This window comes from Pseudorasbora parva, chromosome 22 (genome assembly GCF_024679245.1).
Source record: "Pseudorasbora parva isolate DD20220531a chromosome 22, ASM2467924v1, whole genome shotgun sequence".
In the NCBI taxonomy this organism is placed as follows: domain Eukaryota; kingdom Metazoa; phylum Chordata; class Actinopteri; order Cypriniformes; family Gobionidae; genus Pseudorasbora; species Pseudorasbora parva.
Window position 1 is genome coordinate 35,736,990 of NC_090193.1, and position 14,096 is coordinate 35,751,085.

The following is a 14,096-nucleotide window of genomic DNA, read 5'->3' on the forward strand; positions in this document are numbered from 1 at the left end:
TATACCTATATTTTTATTTTATTTTGACCTGGTATGCCCTGCGGGTCCTGATCTATTTCACAAATGTATGAATGCTACATTAGACTATGCAAACTATTCCATGGATCTACCTCTGCTTTCTATTGATTGATTGGTTATTTATGTCATATGACAACTAGCCTATAGATTCCGGTGACAATGTATCTTACGCAGCTTGCCACAGTTACCATCATTTATTCCTAAAAACTTTTGAGTTTTATCTCTTATATTGAGTTTATACAAACACAATATTTGTGTATTTTTTAAGAATATTTCACTGCTTATGATGGATAGAAAAACAACAGAGCACAACACTTCAATCCATGACAGGCAAGTGCTATTCTGTTGCTTCTCTCAAGAGACATTTGCAGTTACTGATTGAGGCACAATTAATACATATGGTGCAAATGATACAAATAGTCAAAAGCATAATTTGAGAACATTTTAGCTATGATTTTCAATCATCATCTCCGTGCTAATCTCAAGGTAACAAGCATGGACACACATGGAGGCAGAGGAGAAACTGAAGTGCATTGTAGTGAAAGTCCCCCCTCCTTCACAGGTCCAAACTTCAGCGGCTTAGAAGCTCTCTGGGAAACTCTGACCATTGAAAAGACCATCTGGTCAAGTTCACTGCTGGCTAATTAGCATTGAGACATTCAAAGAGTTTTTTCACCTCTGTAGACAGCAGACTTAAGAAATAAAGTTACTTGCAGTTGTAGATGGAACAATTTAGAGAAGAGGCGCAGTCTGGGAACGCTTATTTTTATGTGCTAACAAGGGATTCATGTTATTTGGCTCCAACAATACACATGCATAGAAATATGTTCATTCATTGTGTTGCATTAAAGGGTTAGTTCACCCAAAAATGAAATTGATGTCCTTAATGACTCACCCTAATGTCGTTCCTCACCCGTAAGACCTCTGTTCATCTTCGGAACACAGTTTAAGATATTTTATATTTAGTCCGAGAGCGTATGCAAGTGTATGCACACTATACTGTCCATGTCCAGAAAGGGAATAAAAACATCATCACAGTAGTCCATATGAGACATCAGTTAGTTCATTAGAATCTCTTGAAGCATCGAAAATACATTTTGGTCCAAAAACAACAAAAACTATGAATTTATTCAGCATTGTCTTCTCTTACACGTTTGTTTTCAAACCTCAAATAAAGATTCAAACGGTTATGAATCAGCGGATTGATTCATGATTCAGATCACCAGTGTCATGCTTCAAGAGATTCTAATGAACTAACTGATGTCACATATGGACTACTTTGATGATGCTTTTATTCCCTTTCTGGACATACACTTGCATACGCTCTCTGACTAAAATATCTTAAACTGTGTTCCGAAGATGAACAGAGGTCTTACACTGTCAGAAAAAAGTTACATTTCTATCATTGGGGCAGTACCATAAGGTACAAAACCAAAAATGTACTAATATGCACTCTTATGTACCTTTTAAGGTACCAATATGTACCATTTAGGGGTTAGTAAGGTACAAAGATGTACCTTTTTACTTTTGTACCTTAGGGTACCGCCCCAGTGACAGCACTGTACCTTTTTTTCTGAGAGTGTACGGGTGTGAAACTACATTAGGGTGAGTCATTAATGAACTAACCCTTTAAGTTTGAAATGCCAAACAAAATAAAATATTATAGTCAACTGCCAAGCTAATGTATTGGGTAACACTTTATTTTGATAGTCCACTTTATACATTCTACTGACTATAAGTAACTTTGCAAATGCATGTCAACTAACTATCATTAGAGTATTTGTAAACTGTCTGATTAACATTTACTAAAACTTTATTTTGTTGGTCCCCCAACAGACATTCTACTGACTATAAGTAACTTGGCAACTACAATTCAATTTATTCTACTAAACCAAACCCTAACGCCTAACCATAACCTACCAGTCTACTGACAGTCTACAAATACTCTAATGATAGTTAGTTGACATGTAGTTGCAAAGTTACTTATAGTTAGCAGAATGTCTAAAGTGGACTATCGAAATAAAGTGTAACCCATGTATTGCAAAATGTGTCTAAATTAGCCATCACTCCTCTAAATCTGGACTTGAAAAAAATATTAGTCTTTTGTAGGATATGGAGAAATAAATGTGCCAAAGATATTCACCTTATACAGCAAATTTGTGACTAGGGTCGAATCAGAGTAAATTTGATTGGAATACTAATAATGTGTATTCAGAATGTAATGCAGTTCGGTAGCACTTTATTTAACAGTCCTGTTCCCCATGTACATACTATGTACATTTTATAGTAATGCAATATCTGGGTAATAACTAGGTGCTAACCCTGAACCTACCCCTAAACTTAATCTTAACCCATGTAGTTGCCTTATATTACCCAGCACTTTCTAAGTACACTGTAAACATGTACTGTAAAATAAAGTACAACCTGGAATACATATGATTGTTTCTGCATTTTTAAATGTGTCTTGTTAAGAGTAAAGGCTGGAATATACTCCACAACTTTTAAAATATGAGCAGATTTTAAAACACGTGGCATCATACACATTTCAACTTTGCAAATGGTCACAGAGAAAAACTGGCCATCTCACACTAAACGATTGAGGATCACACACTATCAGACTTCAAGTTGTTTCAAACACAAGCTCACACAGAATCATTTGACAAATCAAAACAATGTGTGTTGTAAAATAAACTTAAAATATAAACCATTTCATACTGATAATAAATCAGTGCCCATCATTCACAGATTTTCAGTGAAATTTGACTCCAGACTATTAATCTGCCAAAAGTCTGTGCAAAAGTAGTGTAGAGTATTCCTGCCTTAACAAATATCGAGTGTAACAGAAGGGTTGTTTTCATGTTGTCTGTAAATCACATGACCAAGTGTCTTCACAGGAAACTGCTTAATGGGGTTTGATGAACTAAACAAATTAGGGCATTATCAAATTGTAAAGTCTACTCAGGCGCTGTTATTTTCATGTGGTTAGAAGGGTGGGAATCTTGCAATGCAGTCTAATCTGTTGAATGTAATATTGTACAAAAATGAACACGTCAGAAGTTCTAGATGTGTTTGGTTGACACAATATGTTTTAGCATTGAGCTGGGGGGGGGGGGTGAGAAAATGGGAACTGCTGTACTGGAAACAATTGTCAATGAAACATTAACAGTGTTATTGAACAGAGGAAAGAGTTTTGAGTTTGATCAAAGAAGCCATCTCATGTGACGATGCCTCTTTTCATCATCGTTCTGAAACTCTCCCATATGTGGCTGTTTGACCCCATTCCAGATTTGCCGTTTACATACATCGTGCGCAAAATCCATCCTTGCATTAGGGAAGGTGGTCAGATCTTGTCTGTTTTTTCCACTCCTCTTTTTCCAGGCCCTTACAACACTAAGCTGAGCTTAAAAGTCAGCTGACATGATCAAAGATACCAAGTCATATTCCAGCTAACGAGACCGGAGTGTTCCCGATGCATGGAGGAGACCTCCCAGAGGACGGGAACCTGTGCCGTGCACTCCGACATGGGAAAGGACCGACTTTTGTGGCTCGAGCCCCATTACCGTTCCCATAATTGCTCTTTCCATTGTTGTCGCCCACTCTTCCCCCTTTTGCCTTTATTGTGCGCATACAGCTAAGGGAAGCCTCTTGAATTCATGCCACTGAGATAGAGGGATCTTTTCTTTTGCCCCCCCTTCCATAATGTACATTTGGTAAATTTCTGAAGACGTCAGAGTGCACTCAACCGTTGCAACGTCTAGAAAGGAATGAGAACAACGGGGGTCCCTTTTATTTGGCTATGCACTTATCTTGGTCCGGATGGGCTCTTTGTTGAATTGCCTCTTCCACCTGACCGACAGAAAAACATCAGGCTGGAGTGGTGCCTATAGAAGGTTGTACTCGAGAGTTTCCATCTGGGCTGGAGAGAGGGAGACGGTCCCTGCGAATGAAGAGAGCGAGAGTAGCCAACGTCAACATGCCCCTCAAGGGGGCCAAGCCCTGGGGCAGAGCAGCTGAGTTGGACGATGGGGTTTGAAAATGGGGGATTAGAAGGGGAATGTGTTGGGCTAATCCACCATTATGCCTCGGTCCTCAGGTCTTTACTGACCTCAAAGAGTAGAAGGGCATTCTGCCGCCCAGAGAAAACCAGAATACTGTCTGAGCAATGCCTAAAGGTGCGTCACATTTAGCAACCTGTAAAAAAAAGGTCAATAATGTAGAGATGTATGAAGCACTGCTCACACACAAGTCACTTTCAAACCAATCAGCTTTCTTTTGGTTCTTTTTGAATTTGAGTGACCAACTTGAACATGAGTAAAATTTGCATGGGGGGCTTCATCACCCTTGCATGAAACAAAGCTGCCAACAATTCAGTTCATCAATGTATGATGTCTCCATAAACTGTAAAAAAAGATGGATGATGCCCCTTCACTGAAAAGTGAAGCCGCCAATGTCCAAATATGGGGCTAAAATCCCATAATATCTGTTAGTACAATTTACTGCAGAACTCATTATGTCAGTGTGACATAAATAGCTATGGAAGTGTAGAAATTAAATGCTAAAGCTCAAATCTCCTCTCCAAAATCCCCAGTTGGTCCTTCAGTGTTACTCGGATAAGCTGTCAATCACAGCTGTCAATCATGACATCATATTCCCGTTTTTATAGCATCAAAGAACTAATTAAAACTTTTTTTTAATTCTTTTTTTTAAACTAAAACTTAAACTTACATCAGCATGAATAAAAACGACCTTAAATGACAGAAACCAACTCTGGAAAAAGTGACTTTGAAGTTTAATTTGATTGTTTAGTTTGTCTCACGTCCCATTAGAATACACGGTTATGACCTATACTGGGACCAACACCTGGGGGCGATCGAGACACTTTGGCTTCACTTTGTTTAGGACTTGTGTACACCACGCTTGAATGTCACCCATTCAAAGTAAATTAAAAGCATTAACACAGACACCCCGCCCCGTGTGAATGCACCATTAGTTTTCCATTTGAGAGAGGGCCTTAGTGTAATGAAGTGATTTCACAGAGCAGCAAATGTGACCCCACCATAATGCAGTAATAGAATTTAATTTCTTCTTAATTTTTGTTTCTAAAACAAGTCAAGTGATGCTACAACCTTGCTTTGTCCTGTTGTATCCTGGACAATGCAACATCTTTATTTGACAGATCATCATCCAACAAAGATGACTCCTTCATGGAAATGTTACAGCATTTTGACTGAAGTGGTACGTTTTTGCTTTACCTATATTACCTGTAAATCGATTTCCAGCCTGTTTCCAAACAAGGGCAACTGCATGATTCTCATCTTATCCACTTCATTGCACTGCGTCTTGTGTTTTCAAAAGGAAAAAAGTGTTCTGTGTGAAGTTTTTCGCGCTGCATTTCCTTCTGTGAACACCTGGCCTACATAAAATGCTAATAAATGCTAACTCTACCACAGCCACTGCATTCACAGGCAGATGGACTTTTTTGAATGAAATGTTATTACATTCTCATCAAAATGCTGGAAAAACAACCATGGCAAGGATTTAAAGTCACCCACAGTTTTAAAAAAAAAAAGTATTATTGCTATACATGATTACTGACATCCATGGCTTAGAAATGCCGTTACAGAATTCATATTGAAATGGTGAGCCACTTTTTCCAAAGGCAATAATGACACCATGACTTTTCTCTTCTACCGCTTTTCACAGGCCGCTTCCTCACATATACCTGCGCCTCCTTCCGTTTGAAGTCATTCCCTCCTCCAGCCAGTAAGGATGAGCTTCATGGTTCCCCCAAGCACAAGCGCACTCACTTGGAGCCTGTCCCAGCCCGGCACCAGAATGATCCAAGTCTTAGGGGAAATAAGACGACAGTTCATTGCAGCAACCACTGAAGTCATCATTCAGGCATCCATCAAAATATACCAACAATGCCACCCTTTGTCTCTATTTAGACAAGATTTGGTTAAGATTTTAAGCAACTTGGTTAAAAAATATGAAAATACATTTATGTGGATTTATGGTTTTAGAGAATGTGAGCTGTCAAGGGTTTAGGCAAAAGTTTCGGGCCTTTGCAGTATGAGTATTTCAGCTGTTGTTACTACAGAAGCCCTACAGGTCATGCATTATCATTTCTGATATCATTTCATCTTGTTTTGTCATGATCTTGACTTAATTTTCTTGTGATTACTAAATAACAAATGTTGCGTTCTTGATCCTGACATTACTTTAGATGGTCATTTGACCTTTTTTATAGTTTTTTCTTGGTCTGAAGATCACAAAAACTATTATGTACTGCAGCATGAGGGAAATGGTTTTTACTCGCCAATTAAAGCCACAATATGTAATTTTTCACAACTAGAGGTTGCCACTAGAGCTTTTATTATGCCGCAGTCGCCTCTTCTGTTTTTTCCAGTTATGCATATGTGGGGTAACACAGTGCTGTTTTATCATATTAGATACATTATTTAAGTGTGTTGAAAGTTATGTTGTAATGCTACCCTCTGCAGTCGCTCAGTGGCTACTGATTGTTTTGTGTGTTTACAAAATCACCTTATACAGCGAAAATCAAGTGTAACGATTAAAATGGCTTATTTCTTTGAATTCAAGCATTCTTGCAAACATTTGGGATAATGTTATATATGTTATAAATTACACAACAAAATATATAACACTGTTCTAATGGGTTTTGAATATTTTAATCCAAAAATCGTACATATTGCGCCTATGGTTTGTGAAAAATAGCGAGTGACGTGCATTTTTTTTCTTCTCAAGATTGCCAGACAAAGCTAGCCTGACAAGCCAGACCCACATCAAGATGTTTGGTCTGGAAACTCACCATTGGCAGGGCTCAATCCGAGGGGCGGATAAACGGTTGTCTTTCAAACTCCCTCTGCACGCGATAGGATAGCGCTACACCAACCAGAGCAACGAAGGTGAAACAGAGCTCGTTACACATTCGCCGTATCCGGTCGGCTAAACTCCGAACACATCTTCCCTTCTTAAGAATGACTTCAGTGCCGTTCTTTGTTCTTTTCTCAGAGAAAAGCTTAACTCCAAGTCTTCCAGAGTCATGGTCAAAACTGATTCGAAAGACCGCCGTTCGCCAGCTTCTGTGTATTAGAAGCACGCAAACGCAACTCAGCCTTCGTCATTATGGCCCCGCCCAACGACTCTATACACGATGTGATATCAAGAGTTTGGCGTTTACAGCTCAGAAGTGTATTGAGAGTTGCTAGACGTCACTCGCGGCAGATTAGATTTGCTGCCGCTAGGGTGCGTCTAGATTTCTAGGCTAAGAGAAAGCAACTTTATGTAAAGATCACAAGAATGGTGAAGAATGATAAAACAAGAAACGCATACAGCAAGAACTCTTTGGGTTTCTGTAGTTTTGACCAGTATTATCAATTATTAACACTGTTTGAATAGGAATACATTGGAAGGTTTTTTTATGTTTTAAAAAGGTGTTGCCTTTTGAATACATTAACTTTTTTCAAATTCTAGACTACAACATTAGTGTGAATGCAATTTATAAAATTAAAAAACAAAATTCACTTAACAATATAAATGTATGATATCCCAACTATATTGAACATTCATATTCATATAAAATTAAACTGATGCCTATACAAGTCAAGTGTAAAGTTTGGTACAGGGGGTATTACACTGTAAAAAAAAAGATGTCTCCAATTGAAAATTTTGTATTGGCTGATCACATTTAAATTTTTCAGTTGGCCGAATTGAATTTCTGTGAATTGATGCAATTTATTTCCCATTGAACTTTTCCTACTTTATTGGCCTACTGAAAAATATAGATGTGATCGTCACTAGAAAATTTTCAATTGGAGACCTGAATTATTTTTTTTTACAGTGTATGGTTTGGGGTTGTTTTCAGGGGTTGGGCTTGGCCCCCTAGTTCCAGTGAAATGAACTCTTAATGTTTCAGCATATTTTGGACACCAAGACATTTTGGACTATTACATGCTCCCAACTTTGTGGGAATAGTTTGGGAATGGCCAACATGACTGCACACCAGAGCACAAATCAAGGTCCATAAAGACATGGATGAGCGAGTTTTGTGTGGAGGAACTTGACTGGCCTGCTCAGTCCTGACCTCAACCCGATAGAACACCTTTGGGATGAATTAGAGCGGAGACTGAGAGCCAGCCCTTCTCATCCAATATCAGTGTCTGACCTCACAAATGCAATTCTAGAAGAAGAAATTCTAGGTCAGAATTTCCCATAAACACACTCCTAATCCTTGTGGAAAGTCTTCCCAGAAGAGCTGAAGCTGTTAGCTGCAAAGGGTGGGCCAACTCCATATTAAACCCTACAGATTAAGAATGGGATGTCATTAAAAAGCTCATGTGCATGTGTAGACAGGCGTGCCAAAACTTTATGGCAATATGGTGTATTTTGAAGATCATTAGATAGAGCCCATTGACTTCCATAGTATGGGAAAATATACTTGGGTCCCATCAACTGTTGAAGCAGAAGAGGAACTCAAACAGGTTTGTAACAAATTGAGGGTGAGTAAAAGATGACAGAACTATCCCTTTAAAGCTTCCCAGTGAGTTTAGAGTCACTGCATTGCAACTGATTAGGCTTTTAATAGAAATATTAGGAAAGTGATGTGATTATAATGAAAAGGATCAAACTTATGTCCTGTTGCTCTAGCTTCAAACATTGGGCGATTCCATGTCAGATCTGGTTAAGTCTGCTGTTTTTCTTCTCTCGGCCACCTTTTCAAGCTGTAGAGTTGGAATTAATTTTGTCAGGATGTGTCCTGCTGCGTCTGGCTAAATCCTGCCCTGGGAGAGACGTGCTGAGTCTGTCTCCGGGGAAACGACCACTAATGGATACTTTCAACCTCCTCACTTTCTGCGAATGTTTCTTCTGTGAAGAGAAAACAAAAGAAACATGGCCTATTTAGTCTCAACTGACACTTCTTTTAAAGGCCACATCATTGACTTCTCAGAATTTCTTTCACTTTTACTTCTCTCTTTACAGGAAGGAGCAATTGTCAGCAGATTACGAGACCTGGTACTGCAGTGCCCTATACCTCACCTTACTGTAAAAATGTAAGATGCTAACATTGAACTAATCATATTTCCTGTGATTTCGCCCACTGATATCGTTGTATATTTGCACATGCTGTTTGCATTTTATTCACTAATACAAATATGCAAATCAGGTAACTGCAGCATATGTGCTTAACATAATTTGTAGTTAATTGTGTTAGACAAATAGCGCTGACTTTGGTGTGTAAGGCACAATCATTAATAAGCCTACATAGAAACTTGAATATTTAATTAAAATGTAATGATGCAATTCTGTTTTTAGCTCATTAAATGCTTGGTAAAGATTAATTGAAGGTGGTCATCGAATAGGGATAGAGAATGTGGAGTTACGTTACAATGTTTTCACATTAAAAAAGATGACAAACTTTAATGTCGGCTTGACAAAGTAAGGTCTGAAAGTTTAAAATAACATACATTTTAAAGGTTTTACTCAAAGAAAGTAAAATAATGTTGCTAAAATGATTTAGCACTTTGCCAGCATGAAGTAGCATGTTGCTAACATGTTTTGGCACTTGTTAACATGAATTTGCATGTTGCTAGAATGAATTAGCATGTACCTAGCATGATTTAAAATGTAGCTAGCGTGATTTGGCATTTGGTTAGCATGAATTAAGATGTTTGTATGTTAACATATTTGTGAGCATGTTTTAATATCCTGTTAAGAGTAATTAGCTTGTTTCTTGCACATTTGTTAGCATTAATTAACATGTAACTAACATGATTTAGCATTTGCTAGGATGTTTTAGTATGAATTAGCATGTTGCTAGCATGATTTAAGGTTGTTAGGATGTCCTAAGCTAGTTGCTAGGATTTGCTAGTGATAGATTCACAGTGGTAGAGTTATTGTGTTCTATTGGATACATCTATAATGATGCTGTCTAACTCAGTCACTGACTGTAGTACATGACTGTAGCTTTCAGCCGGGAGAAGATGTCGTCAGGTGGCGTCCAACTTTCACGGGATGTTTCGACCCTGAACCACAACACCCTCCAGTTGGCGGGTCGGCAGTGGTGGCCAGTCACTGGACCCTCCCCTGGCCCCCAGCTTGACTCCTCCCTCCTACTCCAGAGCCAGCAAGACGCTCTTTCTGCTGCCTCACCCAACCTATGAATAGCTACCTTCCTTTCCCTACCTGCTAAACCCAGAGCTGTGTGTGTCTTCCACACAGACTGCACCGGGAAACCCCTACACCGACCTCAACCAGGAATAGCCAGGTCTGCCACCCTTTGGCCCTACACTGCTCAATGTTATAGTTTTGACCCCCTCAATGAAAGCTTATGTGACTTTTGGGATTTTTAATTTTTAGGAAAACCATAAATCGGATCAGTTATAAATCATTATATATATATATATATATATATATATATATATATATATATATATATATATATATATATATATATATATATATATATATATATATATATATATACTCTAAAAAATGCTGGGTTGTTTAAACCCAATGTTGGGTCAAATATGGACTAACCCAGCAATTAGGTTATTTTAATCCAGCGATTGGGTTGATTTAATCCTGCGGTTGGGTTAAATATTTGCTTAATACAACCCAATCGCTGGGTTAAAACAACCCAACTGCTGGGTTAGTCCATATTTGACCCAACATTGTGTTGTTTTTTACTCAGAATTTTTTATAGTGTATATATATATATATACCCAAGTCAGAACAGTTTGAAGGTCTGGCCCGAGTTTGGTGGTTGTAGCTTTAAAGCTCTAGGAGATCCGGTCCCAATTTTAATCTCAGAAGAAGAATAGGATTTAGTTAACTTTAATGCTTTTAGTTTTACTTACCTATAATAACCCTGACTTGCTATGAACAATGCTTTAATGTTTCTAACATTTTATTTTCCAAATGTCCGTTTCTCTCAGATGTGTCACAATAAGCTAGAAAAGCTGCTGCCATCATGTTCAACATAATCCCTTTTCTTTTCTTTTTTGCTACACTTGATGCATTTTTGAACACAAGAACATGCCTAATGTCTTCCTGAAAGTCCAATCATACTAGCCTAATTATACAGGGGTTCCTATAAAGATCAATCCAATGACTGATAAATGCAAAAAAATATGTTGCTCTGTACATCCCTTTAAGTTAATGAATAAGACGCAGGTTGTTTAGTGAATTCACCCCTCTGTGTCCCATAAGGCTCAGGGGTGATTGCCATTATAAACATCTCATACTTACATACTCCAAGACAAAAGAGCTTGTATATGAACACAATAGAGCAAGTTTCATACCGCTTAGTACACACCACAGATTACTTCTGAGTGAAAAGGCGTAAATCCATGCAGTACTGTATTGAATGCCAGTCCCAGTGTTAAGGCTTTGCTTTTCTATTGTCTGAACAATAGCTAGCCACATACACCACAATCCCTGAAGCAGACAATGTGGTCTGTGTCTGCCAGAGTTTGTATGACACGGCGGGCAGCCCCACACAAAGACGGCATACAGCGGAGACACACGCCCGAGAACAGGACTGTAAATGCACTTGGGCCGCCGTCAAACATGTCAGAATGCAAACACTTTCTTCATGGAAGTCTCTACATAAGTCATGCATTTTAGCGTAAAGTGACATGCGTCACAGTTTCAACTGTCCAACAACAATGCTAATTGACCCCAGCCCTTACGCACACAAAGCCAGCGTCCTCATGTAAAGGTCAGATGGACACGTGTGGGGTGTGTAAATAACAAAAGAAAAGAGGCAAGACTACAGAAAGTGCTTCCAAAGCCATTACCATGGAACTCTGAATTATTTTGCATTTGTTTTACATCTCATCAGCTCAAACAAAAGACAATGGATGTGTGGTAACAGTAAATGTCTGCACCAAGCCGAACGCCCAGCAATCAAAGTACTGTAAACTCCCATGGTATGTAAAATCAAACACATTTCAAAACATTAATGCATGAGAGTGTGTGATCATTACAAATGGCTTTTCGCCAATTTCATAGTGGCTTTCCATTGTGTCTTCAGTCGCTGCCAAAAAATGCTGTTACACAAGACTACCAACAATATATCCAATCAATTTAAAGTAGATGAGTAAATTTTGATGACAAACTTTGAAGTTGGTTGGAAAACACCAGGCCAGAAGGTTTGGCAAAGTTTAAATTAGTTTTAAAGTTTTGAATGTGTTCAAAACAATACAGTCTATCACAATGTTGCTAGCATGATTTTATATGTTGTTAGCATGATTTAGCACATTGCTAGCATAATTTAACATGTTGTTATAATGAATGTGCATGCTGCTAGCATGAATTTATACGTTGCTAGCATGTTACTATAATGTTGTTATTGTGATTTAACATGTTGCTAGCATATTTAAGCATGAATTAGCATGTTGCTTGAATGTTTTAACACATTGCTAACATGAATTAGCAATTTGCTAACATGTCCTATGCTAGTTGCCAGGCTTTGCCAGTGATAGATACATAGTGGATGGAGCTTAAATACTATTAGAGTTATTGAAAGTGTATGGGACTTTTATTAGTTTTAATCTTCATTTATAGGACCTAAACCACAAGTTAGATCAGTTTGAAAAGATATAGCAACCCAAGTTAGAACAGTCTGGAGGTCTGATCAGAGTTTGGTGGTCGTAGCTTCAAATTTTGGCTCAGAAGTAGTTGTGTAATTAGTAGTTCAAGCCAATTTAATGAAATGAAAACGATAAACCTTTACTAAGAAATGGTTACTCTCTGAGAAAACAAAGGAAATTAGCATCTGAACTAACTCTTATTCATTTAACGTCTCCATCCGAGACGTTAATAACCTAAAGATGCTTTAATTTACATTTCACCCCCCCCAACCTCATCTCTCCTCTCCATATGTTAATTCACCCAAAATCTATATGGTTAAATGTGAACAAGCTTGTATCATACAGTATTATACATGTTTGGTACCATTTGAAATGTCTCAGTGCGACTGGTACAAAAGTCTTTTTCTCACAGAAGTAACACAGAGCATAAAGGTTTTAAGAGTTTAGAGATATTTTTCTTAACGTTTGATGGGTGTGTCTTTGGCCGCCAATTGGTCTTCACCTCCTGTCGTCAATACAGGTCTATGGGACTTGATTAATCCCATTGTTAACACATGTTAACATTTGAAAGAGTTTTCTTTCTTGGTCAGTGTATTTAAGGAGATGCTGCACCGGCTCGGCGATTCTGTAACCAGAGCAAGCCCGTAATGCTTCGGACCAGCTAGAAACCTTGTAACCTTTCCAATGGAGAGCTGCTAAATGAAATACACAACAGTATGTAGTCTTTGTCCATAAAACTGACACTAATATTATTGGTGTTACGGACATCTAAAGTGAAATTGGACTTTGTTTTTGTTGTTCTAGAACAACCTTGGTTAAAATTAGAATATATACAGTCTTGTTCAAAATAATAGCAGTACAATGTGACTAACCAGAATAATCAAGGTTTTTAGTATATTTTTTATTGCTACGTGGCAAACAAGTTACCAGTAGGTTCAGTAGATTGTCAGAAAACAAACAAGACCCAGCATTCATGATATGCACGCTCTTAAGGCTGTGCAATTGGGCAATTAGTTGAAAGGGATGTGTTCAAAAAAATAGCAGTGTCTACCTTTGACTGTACAAACTCAAAACTATTTTGTACAAACATGTTTTTTTCCTGGGATTTAGCAATCCTGTGAATCACTAAACTAATATTTAGTTGTATGACCACAGTTTTTTAAAACTGCTTGACATCTGTGTGGCATGGAGTCAACCAACTTGTGGCACCTCTCAGCTGTTATTCCACTCCATGATTCCTTAACAACATTCCACAATTCATTCACATTTCTTGGTATTGCTCCAGAAACAGCATTTTTGATATCACCCCACAAGTTCTCAATTGGATTAAGGTCTGGAGATTGGGCTGGCCACTCCATAACATTAATTTTGTTGGTTTGGAAACCAAGACTTTGCCCGTTTACTAGTGTGTTTTGGGTCATTGTCTTGTTGAAACAACCGTTTCAAGGGCATGTCCTCTTC

General features: G+C 38.2%; 1 long non-coding RNA gene across 1 annotated transcript; it reads right to left on the reverse strand.

Moving 5' to 3' along the window:
* Positions 1-5,471: 5,471 nt before the first annotated feature.
* On the reverse strand, positions 5,472-11,931 carry LOC137058353 (uncharacterized). Its single transcript, XR_010900663.1, has 3 exons — positions 11,343-11,931; positions 8,670-8,907; positions 5,472-5,864 (listed from the first exon to the last, which is right to left on the reverse strand). It is a non-coding gene; the product is annotated as an uncharacterized lncRNA (long non-coding RNA).
* Between the last annotated feature and the right edge of the window lie 2,165 nt (positions 11,932-14,096).